The following is a 13500-nucleotide window of genomic DNA, read 5'->3' as shown; positions in this document are numbered from 1 at the left end:
CCAAACTAACAACCACAGAATTAATATGAAAAGAACATTAGCTCCAGCAGCACATGTAGCAGATGGTGTCATTGTCTGGCAACGATAGGTGGAGAATCCCTTGGTCCTGTGAAGGCTCCCTTTTTCCACTATAGGGGAATGCCAGAGCAGTGTGGTGAGAGTGGGTGGGTGGGAGAGAAGCACTCTCCTATAAACAGGTGGAGAAGGGATGGGAGAGAGAAGTTATGGAAGGAAAACTGGGAAAGGTTATAACATTTATAATGTAAATACATAAAATATTCAATAAGAAAACCTAAAATTTGTATAAACACAGTGTATCTTCTAAACCTTCTTATTTCTGTTTTCTTCTTCTAACCTTGTCCTTGCCCAGTTTTATTGATATGATCAGTATCATTTTATTTGTGACTGCCTTCTTAGTCAAAGTATTCTTGCACTCAAAGATACAATTTTTTAGGAAGGACATTTTTACTGGACAAATTATTTGGTAACACCAAAGAGCCAGATTTATTATTGCTTTCAGTTTGATTTTTTGTTGCTTTTATTGTTTTAATTTTATTTTTTAAATAGGCAAGTGCTATTCAGACACCGTGGTTTTTATTGCTGCATTATATTTATCTCAACCTCTAAAACCTCTTCAGATAGCAGCCACTTATGCCATTCAGTGACTATTAAGAAAATAAGTGTTCTTCAGAGAAACTGATGAGGAGAAAGCACATGTAGGCAAGGTAGGATTAATTTCAATTTCTTTCCAAGCCTGCTTCATAACTATATACTAGTTCTATAACCTAATTTTTTTTTAGAATTTAATTTTATTCTTGCACTCTAAAAGACAAAAACAAACAAAATAATGAGCAACTACACACTTAATTTTACGATATTGCTATAATGTTACCACTGAGGTTATATTAGAATAGTGGAAGAGATTTTTCTTCCAAAAATTAATTCTTTTTCTATAACAACTTTATTTTACAAAACAAAGATTAATGTACAGATTTTAAGCATTTTTGCATAAAATTATACAATACATTTTTGTCAGTACTTTTTTCAGATTTTAAAATAATTTTTACATAAAATTGTATGAATATATTTGTCAGTCAGTACTTGAATTTTTAAAGGTTTGATAGTATGCATTGAAAACTTAATAGTTACAGTGATCATAAAGTACATATAAAACAAAATGTAACATGGAAATAGTCAAAGTTTTCTTGTTGTATAAAGATTTTTTTGTTTTGTTTTGTTTTGTTTTCTTTATTTCTTGGACTTCATAACCGAATCTTTTTAATGAAATAAAAAATACAGTATTTTGTTTTGGTAGTTAGGGAAATGACATTAGCATTCTTATGAATGGTTCCAACATTCATCCGTTTTCAGAAATAAAACTGGCAGATATATAGTCAGTCCAAGTGGCACAGCAGGATCAGAGGTGGCTGCAGTAAGGTGAATAGCTGGAGGAAATAATGTGTGTTTGTGACTAACCTCATAACCTCACATTTTTTTTTGTAATATTCTCAAAGGCTCAATTAGGTTAACTGACATTTTCAGTATCTTATTCTGATGGTAATCTACTAAGAAAAATGTTTTTCTTTTGCATTGGGATTTCAAACAATGCTTTATTTTATACTTTGTGAAACCCAAATAATCTGATATGAAATTCATAAAATTAAAGCATATACATTGAGAGTCTAGATTCTTATTAGGAATTATGTCACAATCTTTATTTTCATCAACATTATTCTATGGTAATAATATATGGCATTTTGGTGATACATCAAAGCCTGATATCGTTTATCATTTATTCAACTCTAACATATTAATCATATATTCTCTGTCCACTACTTTATAGTTGTGTTATTAAGATTATCATATCATTTGGAGTAGCATTTCACTGAGAGATGTTGACTGTGTATCATCTACTGCAAAAAAAAAAAAAAAAAAAAATCTACTTCAACAGACTCTCTAGTTGTCCATAAAGTCTATACAAACACATAACTCACTATCATAGACCTTTTTCATTTGTCTCATACACCTAAAGAGTTTAAGCTTCAGAGTATGCAAAGTTAAAAATTATCATGCAATGCCCAAGCCAAATGTTTTGATAACTTTATAGTGGCATGAATTTGAAAGCCTATTTATATATGAATTGTTTAATAATAATACCTTGTATAATGTCATTACTTCTAGCTCTTATTTCGGTTATAATATTTTCTACATTGGAGACATTGGATTAATGTTTTATTATTCATAGTGTTTCTTGAATATCATTCTGATTCTTTATCTAAAGTCCCAGTAAGACTTCAGAATTTTATACATCTACTGTTTTGGTCAAGGAGTTGATCTGAAAACTGTCCAGATCATCTTTTATCAAGTATCCTTTTTTGTCTACAAAGTACAGTTAGTACTACTAAATCAGATATAGTGTATTCTGGTATTATCTAGCACATACAATGATTTTGAAGAAAAATCAAAACAAAACAAATTAAACAGCTACAATGAACATCTATTTCTAAAATTCTACAAATATAATATACCATGAAAAAAACACATTATAAATAAATAGTGAAAACCTAATGTAATTGACTTGATTGAATTAGGCTTTTAATGGACAATAAAATCATCTCTATAAACAATTACGATACAGTAAAAAGAATTTGGATCAATTTACAACTTAACAGCTAGTACAAACTGTCCGTGGATAAGATATTACTTAAGTTTTCTATGTACATGCAAAACCAATCTCAGCATTTTTTAAATCAGACTATAAACAATAAAGCCCTTATCAGCCTTCCTGCAAATATTTCAACCAAGCCACTCTCTATGAGTTTTTATATTCTGTGAATGAATTATGAATAAAATTTCCAAATGTCACCAAGAAGATTATCATTATGTATCAACATCCCCAAGCAAGTTTTTGGCAATAAATGTCATAAGAATTTTTTTATGGATTTTAAAACTTATTTGCAATTTGTAATGAGTTTTTTGAAAGTATCATTATTTTATAAGTGAGAACAACTGTCAAATAAATGTATTTGTAATGTCAGGAGTTTCATTACTACATGTCTTCAGGGTAAAGTTTAGGTGCTAAACTGCTTCTTCATTTATGACCCTCTGATAGATTTAAAATATGGGGTAGAGCCCTTGTAACATTCATTAGCTTCACTCTACATTTTTAAATTAATAATTTAACTTGCACTTTTATTATCTCATTGTTACTCATCCACTCCATTAAGAAATCATTACAACACTGACGTTTATAACTTTATAGGAAAGGGAAATAGAAGTATTAACCAATAGTATTGGGTTACTCAGCAATAGCTGTGAATTTCAAGCTGGGCCAGGAGCACTGTGGATTTTGTGCCATTTGAAATCTTTTCATCTCTTTTTAATTTAAAACAGGCAAAAAATATTTTAATTCTCCATCAGAACAATTCATATCCTGTGGATTTTTTTTTCTATTAGACAATAAAGCTGAAATATTAGCACTGAATATAAAAGTAATTCTCATAATCTAAAAGAAAGAAATAGAGCTCCCTCAGAACATTTCATATGAAAGGGATTTTGTTATAGTATTAAAAGGCATTTAATTCTAATTAAAGTCTTAGAAATTTATTCTTTACTCAGCATTGTATTTTGTATTAATCAGACTAGATCAGTATTTGTGTGTACAGACATGAATTTTTCTAGAGGAAAAATGGTAAATATAAGACCAGGATTACCTGTGACATTTTTTTTTGAAAATTTTAAAGTAGCACTATCAATTTGTTTATGTTTCAGTGTTTACAAGTCTATGCTATAAAATATAAAAATTTTAGAAACAATTAACGGAACATTAATTTCTACCTAAAATGTTTATAAATTCACTTCTCTACTAGGTATTCTTAGGTTTAAAACTTAAATGCTCTATATAGTTACTACAGTGATATTTTATTTCCACAATATAACAGTTATAAACTAAAATATTCTTTTAATTTTATACATTTATAGTATTTATAAATTATAATCTCATTATCTTTATATTTTCTGCTCATTGTTTTTGTGTACTACATTTTATGATTACGATTAACGGTTATAAAATTAAAAAAGATTTCTTCACAAACATTCAAAATTTTACATGCCCTTTAGAAATAAAAGATTAATTCAGACAGTTAAAGAAACAATTGAGTGATGAATAAACTCACAATCAGAAGGTCTCTTTGCTGGATAAACATCTTTTAGAGGATTAATATCAAAACTAAGCAAAGAACAAAAATGACTCAATAATCAAAATAAAAAAGAACAAAAATTAGTCAAGAAAGCAAATGATGCAAATATAATATTGTCCAGGGATTTGATCACAGAGTTCTCAATAGAAGAACTAATAATAGCTAACAATTTTTTCAAAAAATGTTCATTATTCTTAGCAATTGGAAAAATGAAAATTTATTTGACTTTAAGATTCAATCTCACTCAAGTCAGAAATGCTAACATCAACAAAACAACTGACAACAAATGCCAATGAGATTCTAGGGGAAAAGGAATGGTTATTCACAATTGATGAAAATGTAAATTGATGAAGTCACTCAGTATAAATTATTTAAAAATGCAAATCCACCTTATGAACAAATTATATCACTCACTGGCAAAATTCCAAAGTATTGGACAACTTACTTTACAGTATTCATAGCCACCCTATTCATAATATTAAGAAAATATAAAGAAGCTGAATGCCCTTCAAATGATAAAAAGTTAATGAAAACATGATACAAATACCCTGTTAAATACTGTCCAGCTCTAAAACAAAATAAATTCTTGAATTCAGCAGGTTAATAGACAGAATATTATATTGAGTGAGGTAACTCAGGTCCTGGAGAGATTTGAATGAAGCGAATTATGAGGATGTACAGGAGGCAAAAAGAAAAGAACAAGTGACAAAAGTCTACTTCGTTTTCCTTCAATTTTTTTATTGAAAATTCTCCTCATTTTCATTTCAGATGTTATCCCTTTTCTACAATCCCGTCCCCCTTCCCCCTCCTATTACCTCCATAAACGTGCTTCCTCTCCCATCTTAGCACCTGGGCATTTCCTTATACTGGGAAACCTAGTCTTAGCTGGACCAAAGGCTTCTCCTCCCATTGCTGTCAGAAAGTGCTATCTTCTGCTGCAAAGGCACCTGGAGGGTCATGGGTCTCTCTATGCTTTCACTGGTTTGTATTTTAGTCCCTTGAAGTCCCTGGGTTTGGTTAATTGATAATTTTGTTCTTCCAATAGGATTGCAGATGCTTTCAGCACCTTCAATCCATTCTTTAACTCCTTCATTGGGATCCTCATGTTCAGCCTGATGGTTAGCTGCAAGCATCTTCCTCTATATCAGCATGGCTCTAGCAGGGCCTCTGAGGAGGCATCCCTATCAGGTTTTTGGCAGTAAGCACTACTTGCCATCAGCAATAGTGCTTGGCTTTATTGGGCACATTTGGGATGTATACCCAGGTGAGGCAGTCTCTGAATGATCTTTTCTCCAATCCCTGCTCCTCTATTTGTCCTTTTATTTTCTTCCATGAATGTTTTTTTCTTCCTTCTAAGAAAGAATAAGTCATCCACTTTCTGGCCTTTCTTCTTTTTGAGCTTAATAAGTTCTGTAGATAGTTTCTTGTGTATTCCAAGATTTTTTTGGCTAGTGTCCACTTATAAGTGAGTACATATTATGTTTTTTTCTTTTCTGACTGGTTTAACTTTCTTAGAATGATAGCTTCAAGTTCAATTGATGTGACTAGGAATTTTATTAAGTAAACTCAGGTATACTGAAACTAATAGAACAGAAAGTGGGGAAGAGCACAGAACACGTAGGCACAGGGGAAGATTTCCTGAACAGAACACCAATGGCTTATGTTCTAAGAACAAGAATCAATAAATGGGACCTCATGAAATTGCAGAGCTTCTGTAAGGCCAATGACACTGTCAAAAGAACAAAACAAAAACCAACAGATTGGGAAACAATCTTTACCAATTCTACATCTGATAGAGGGCTAGTATCCAATATATACAAAGAACTCAAGAAGTTAGACTCTAGAAAATCAAATAACTCTATTAAAATGGGGTAAATTGCTAGCTAAACAATGAATTATCAACTGAGGAATATTGAATAGCAGAGAATCACCTAAAGAAATGTTCAACATAACTAGTCATCAGGGAAATGCAAATCAGAACAACCCTGAGATTACACCTTACACCAGTCATAATGGATAATGTCAAAAACTCATTTGACAGCAGATGCCAGCAAGGATGTATGGAAAGTGGAACACTCCTCCACTGTTGGTGAAACTGTAAACCAGTACAACAACCACTCTAGAAATCAGTTGGCGGTTTCTCACAATATTGGACATAACTGAGGACCCAGCTATACCACTCTTGGGAATATACCCAAAATAAGTTCCAACATCTAATAAGGACACATGCACAGCCATGTTCATTGCAGCCTTATTTATAATAGCCAGAAGCTGGAAAGTACTCAAAAGTCTTTCAACAGAGGAATAGATACAGAAATTGCAGTACATATACACACTGGAGTACTACTCAGCTCTCAAAAGCAATTTTACTTTTAACATTTTGAAATAAAATAAGGTCTTACCCTGTTAAAATTAATTTAAAGTTTGAATGGCAATTTATAATAAATTATCAATAAGAGAACATACCTTAAACATCATACAAGTTCTACATTATATGGTATAATATATACTTAAATGTATTCTCATATCTAAGTTATCTTCTGACATCACATTATCATACAATATTTCCACATTTATTTCAGAATACTTCATTTTACTTTTTATCATTTGTACAAATATGATGATGTTATTTAATTTTATAGAACACTTGAGCTTAAAAACTAGTGTTCTGGAATATTTAAATGTTCATTTCTTAATGGAGACTTCTGATTGATTCTTTTACATGAATTTTAATATAAATGTTGCTGGGTTTTAGACTAAGAATAATGCATGTTAAGAGAACAAGATGAAAGATACCATTGACTGTGGAAAGAGATTTATAGAAAACCAATTATGTTACTCAATTTTCAAGAAAGGATAAATAAATTTTATTTATAACTATTTTCTGTATGTGTATAAAATACTATATTTCAAAATAATTTATACTGAGTCATTACATTTGAACTAGTATGTAGAGGGATAAGTCAAGAACATAGAAATTATTCATAATTATATAAAGCTAACTAATTTCTTGTCTCTGGATCTCAGAAATCCTTATTTTAACTGAACTTGGCGGTAGGATGCTTATTGAAAATAATTTTACTTTTGTATCTTTAGACTTACTCTTTTATGTTGTCCTATTTCTAGGAATTATTTCATCTTTGTTTTTAAAATTTTACTCACAGCCCCCCCCCAGGTCACTCTCCAATCCTTTCTGCATGCCCCCACCCTTCTCTGAATGGGTGGGGCCCAATTGATTAAACCTGGACCTCCAACTTTAACTCTCTCCAAGGCTATGGATATGCTCTTCCACTAGGCCAGATAAGATAGCCCAGCTAGAAGAACATATCTCACATACAGCAACAGCTTTTGGTATACCACCTGATCCAGGTGTTGAAAACCCACTTGAAGACTATCCTGGACATCTGCTATATACATACAGGAAAGCCTAGGTCCAGCCCATATATGTTCTTTGGTTACAGGTTTAGTCTCTGAAAGAGCTCCAGAGGTTCAGATTGGTTGACTATTTGTGTTTTCCGGTAGCATTATTATCCCCTTTTGGAACCAACAATCCTTCCTCCTATTTTTCCAGAGTCCCCTATCTCTACCTACTAACCAGCTGAATTTCTACATCTGTCTGTGTCAGCTGCTGGGTGGAGCCTCTCAGATGACATTCTTGCTAGGCTGCTGTCTCCAAGCATAACAGAGTATCATTAATACCCTCAGGGACTGGTACTTGCCTATTCCCTCAGTTTCTCCTTCATTACTCTTCCCTGAATTACTTGTATTCAGGATAGGTTTTGGCTCAAAATTTTGTGAGTACCTTGGTATCTCTATTGAGGTTTCTGCCAGTTTATAGGAGGTAGCCTCTTCAGGTTCCATATTCCCAATCCTGTGAGACATAGGTAAGAAAACCTGAAAGACCCCTGAATTGGGGAAGCTCATCCCTGTAGTATCGGGCGAACTCAAACCCAAGTACTCACAGAGAGCCTATCTTTCTGCAATCAGGCAAGAGGTTTATTTGGGAGGGAGGAGACCAGAGCTCTGGGTACAACACATATCTCACGCAGGAAATAGAGGAGTCGACCCCAAACTCAATTAGGGGGACATATTTATAGGGAAAATTACATAGGCAGTTAGCAACTGGCGCATAGCAATTTCATTAGTTCATCCAAATATGAATTCTCTTTCTGCATTTGGATATGATTCAACTCCAGATCACCCAGGTTTGGGGCACACTGACCTTCATACTATATTTTCTAGGGATTTCAGAGCCAGACCAATTAAGACCAGGTGGTCTGAGGTTTTGTTCTCAGCCTTGAGACATAATTATCCTTAAGGCAGGGTTAGTGGGGCTATTGTAAAATTTTAACTTTTTCACACCCTTATTAATTCTGGGGAGACTCCGAGTTCCCATGTCTCTGGAACTATTTTTTTTTTGAATATTCAAGTATATCTTTTAAATAAAATCAATGTCTTAGTACATCAATTTTTAAGAATTTGAAATAATGCTTGTTGAAGGGAGATTCTTCTACATATTAATTTCTTTTTTAATCATTTTTTTTTTACATTGAGATCGCTATTTGTGGAATTACATTAAAGCAGATGTAGAATGGGTAAATCTTGGGTACAAGACTGTCAGTTCTGTCCATAACTAACTATAGGAGTCGAATCAGACCTTTATCACCAGAGGGTTTGGTGAAATCCTTTTGCAGAGCATGTGGTTTCTGATGCTAAAGAAGATGGATTGTAGGTTTAGCCACCAGGCAGCGTTAATTATCTGCTATTCAGACTGAAGGTCCTAGAGGAATCTGCAAATTTTAAGGAAAGAAAGGAAATCAGCTGTTCAAGATACTTGGTCAAAATATTAGGAAATCGAACAGTAGGAGCATGATTTTGATTAAATATTGCCTCCATCAAAAAGCATGCAATTTAGAAATTATTACATTAAGCAAACTTTTTTATATTTATACAAATATACCTTTTAAAAGGTACACTAAATTTACCTCATCAAATTATATCACATCAGTTATTTTAAGTACTCTCTTCCCAATATAGGTTAAATAAAAGGGCAAAAAATATTTGTATATTTGTTCACATATATATATATATATATACACATACATATATATGTATATATACATACACTTACACACACAAACATATATATATATATATATGTATTTGTCGATTCACTTTACTACTATATCTGTGAAACCTCTTATATTTGGAAGACTTGCAACAAGAAAATTCATTTTCTTTCTGGCTTGCAGGGCACAGAAAAAAACAACCTGATAGCTTTTTTCTATTAGAAGCACACAATTCTGGTAAACAAAAAAAGTAAAATATCTCTTTAACTCTGGTGAATACTGTAGGAAAATGTGACTATCTACACAATAATATACATATCCAGATTTTTATTCCTTAGAAAAATATCCTAAGACCCCATCAAAAAAGGAAAATAAAAAACATACAAAATATGAATCTACTTGAAGATGTACAAATATTACAGACTAGATAAAGATGTGTATTCTGCCAGATAAATCAAAAAGTACATTGTTACAGAATCAGACAGAGTTTTCTGAATTGTAGCAAATATATATATATATATATGTGTGTGTGTGTATACTGTGTATACACGTGTGTATATGTGTATTATTTAAAACCTGCAATATATAAAAATAAATTAAATTGAATAATAAAAGCCAAAGAAGAATAGAAAGAAATCTCTACTAATGTAAGAGAATAGCTACTGCTAAAAACATAAATGTTGAAAAAAGCATAAATATAATGATCAATGTAAAATATATATTATATATATCTTATCCTTACTTTGCTTCTTTTCAATATCTTTTTTATTTTGTATTAGATATTTTCTGAATTTACATTTTAAATGTTTTCCCATTCCCCCCAACTACCATCCCTTCCCCTTCCATGTGTCTTCAGAAAGGTGCACCCTCTCCCAATCATGTTCTCCAACTCAATGCCTTGGCATTCCTCTACATTGATAAAATGTGTCCTGACAAATCAGTAACCTTCTACTACTCAAAGTATAAACATGCTAAAAAAGAAGTTAGGGAAAAGACATCTTTCAAAATAGTCAAAAGCAATAAGAAATGCCTTGGGGTGATCTGTATGACATGAACGTCAAATCTCTGAGGACAGAAAATGAAGAAGATATCAGAAGATGGAAACATCTTCTGTGCTCATGTATATTCAATAATTTGCCAAAGATCTAAAAGTGTCATTTCCTGTGTTCCATTCAGTGTTATAATGAAGGAATTGCTAAATATTCCCAGGCAGGGTACAAAAAGAGGGATGAATTTTTGCTGCACATGTTTACAATAGAGAAAGTGCCATTAAGTGTTTAGATGTATATTCTCTAGCCCACAGGTGAGAGGTAATATTTGATATGTACTCCTACACTGAAATTTAGAAAATCTGAAAATAGAATTTGAAATAAATATTTATATCAATTCTGGGAAGCAACTACTCTAAAATAAAGACCTAAAAAATATAAAGCACTGTTTCAAAAGTTACAAATTTATAAAGTTATAAATATATTAATTTAAAAATTAATGACTTAGGGTATAAAGATACATAGTAATTTTCAAGAAGATACATGCAACTCACATATACTTAAGCAATTACAAAATGCCAAAAGTAGATACACTTATTTACTGTAAAATTAAATATAAATTCTGGTCATATTATGTTCTGAAGATACAAAGTTATAATTTGACAATAAGAGAATAATGAAAGCTAATAAAAACAAAATCTAACTCAGTTACTATATTATTATAATGATTAAATTTGAAAAGTACACAAAATATTAAGGAGACTATAATGGTAAAACTAATAATAATTGTGTATATATTATTGTATATAATAAAATGTGTTTACATTATATAATTATAAACATATACCTGTAAATTAATTAGAAAATGTGCCACAAACTAAAAATATTCAAACAATAAAGTGTTTGACAATCATATTTTTAAACTTCACTACACTACGTTCAATAAATAGAAATAAATTAGCCTAAGTACAGGAAAAATAGAAATACCTGTGGACCTAATACAACATTCAATCTAAGAGGAATAGGCATTAATACCAAGTGCCTATGAAGCATTCTCTATGTTAGATTTTGTGTTGACTATTAAATAAGAGTCATATTTTTTTTGTGAAGTAAAATACCTCAAAGTATATGCTTTGATACTAATGGGATAAAAATTTCAAATCTATAATAGAAAACACAAATAATCCACCCAAAATAGAAATAAAATAATAACAGTGCAAATTTATCAGTGGAATAAGATGAACTCCATAAGAAAAAGAGGAAAGTTTTTGATGTTAACAAAATTCAAAATACCATGATCTGCCCTGCCCTGCTGGAAGCACAACATCCTTCAGGCCCACAACTCAGTCCAGGGCAGAGATAGTGTTCCAGACACCCTCCCACAAGCTCAAAAGAAGGAAGGCCAAAATTTGGATGCCTCAGTTTTTCTTAGGAGGGAGGACAAAACACTCATGGCAGGAAATACAAGGTGAAATAATGAAAAAGCGATTCAGGAAAAGATCACCCAGAAGCTGCCTTACCTGGGGATCAACCACCTATGCATCCACCAATCCGAGTGCTATAGCTGATACCAAGAAGGACTTACTGGCAGAAACCAGACAGGAATGCTTCTTCAATGGCTCTGCCAGTGTCATATAGATACATCTGACCATGCTTGTAGCTAACCATCAGACTGAACATGGGCACCCCAATTAGGTTGCTAAATAATGGACCTAAGGAGCTGAAAGAGGTTGCAACCTCATGTGAAGAACAACATTATCAACCAACCAAATCCTCCAAAACTCCCATGGATTAAAACATCAATCTTTGTGTACACATTGAGAGACATGTTGACACAGTTGCATATATAGCTGAGGATAGCCATATCAATTTGAGAAGAGGCCTTTGTTCTAGGGATGGTATGTTTTCCCAATGTAGGGGAATGACAAGGCAATGAGGTAGAGAGGGTGTTTAGGATAGAGTACACCTTCCTGAAGACAAATGGAAGTGAAAGGGGAATGAGTGTGGGGTAGGGGAAGGGGATAACCTTGCAAATGTAAATACAGAGAGTATCTAAAAAATAACCCTCCCCCAGAAAGAATTAACTGGAAACGCATCACTAAGTAAAAAGAAAGCAAACAGAATTATGATGAACTTTAGTACATTATATTCTAGGGATGCTATATTTCAAACTTTTTGATTTTCAAAATGAGAACATAGTGCAAAAGGCATTTCTTTATAGAAATATGCAGCAGTTTTCCATAGGAACCAGCTACAGGAGATTTTTGCTAGACTATGCACCGCACTATTAGTACCTATGGCTTCCAAATGTACTAGTTTAAGAAAAAAAATCCTTATTTTTGTACAATGCATTGAAAATGCTCATAAAATTCTTAGTAGGTAAAATAGTTCTTATGAATTTGAAGAATGTCAAATCATGGAGATAATGCGGGTTTCCAATTATGTACCATTAATAGTACAAAATTAATTCTAGATCACTCCATTTGGTTATATTAATTCTTATGCATTATGGGGTAGTGAACAAATAGGAATTATCACTTCATAACAAATATTTTGGCTTCAACAAAACTTAAAGCATAACACTTTTTGTCTGGAAGCTTTATGAGGACAGAGACAATGAATAATTAATCTCTTATTCATCCGTAGCATCTAACATAAATCAAGTATTCTATAATAATTGTTGCTCTTTTATTTTTTTTCTTGAATATTTCCTATGTTCTCAAGGGGTACTATATCCATACACATTTCCATTTCTCCTCAGGATTCTCCATTACATATTTCTCTAAACTATATAAAAGACTTTTATCTTAATAATATAAAAGCAAGAAAGTCCTTTTAGTGATATACAAGTTATAGGGCAAGGTAAAGAACTATAAATTGCAAATCTTTGGAAAAGACATCAGAATTAACAGAACATGTTCGCAAAGAACAATAATGTTCCTACTATGGGATGGATGTAGAATTATCAGTGAGTTTCTGCTAACTGTACTATATAGTAATTCTGAGAGTAACTTGAGATATATAACAAAACATAAAATAGAAGAAAGAAAAAATGAAATATTGTGAAAAATATTAGAACACCCAAGATGTGAAAGATTCACCTTTAAAAAGTCCACGATTCAGCTTCTATGAAGTCTTTTACTTGATGGGCTAAGGTTTGTGAAGAAACCAGATATTTTGAAGTCACTCATGATTTTGCAAGTAATCTCTTGTGGTGACCTGTAAGTAACTAAGTCCATTAAA

Source organism: Micromys minutus (assembly GCF_963924665.1).
Source record: "Micromys minutus genome assembly, chromosome: X".
In the NCBI taxonomy this organism is placed as follows: domain Eukaryota; kingdom Metazoa; phylum Chordata; class Mammalia; order Rodentia; family Muridae; genus Micromys; species Micromys minutus.
Note: the sequence above shows the minus strand (reverse complement) of the source record.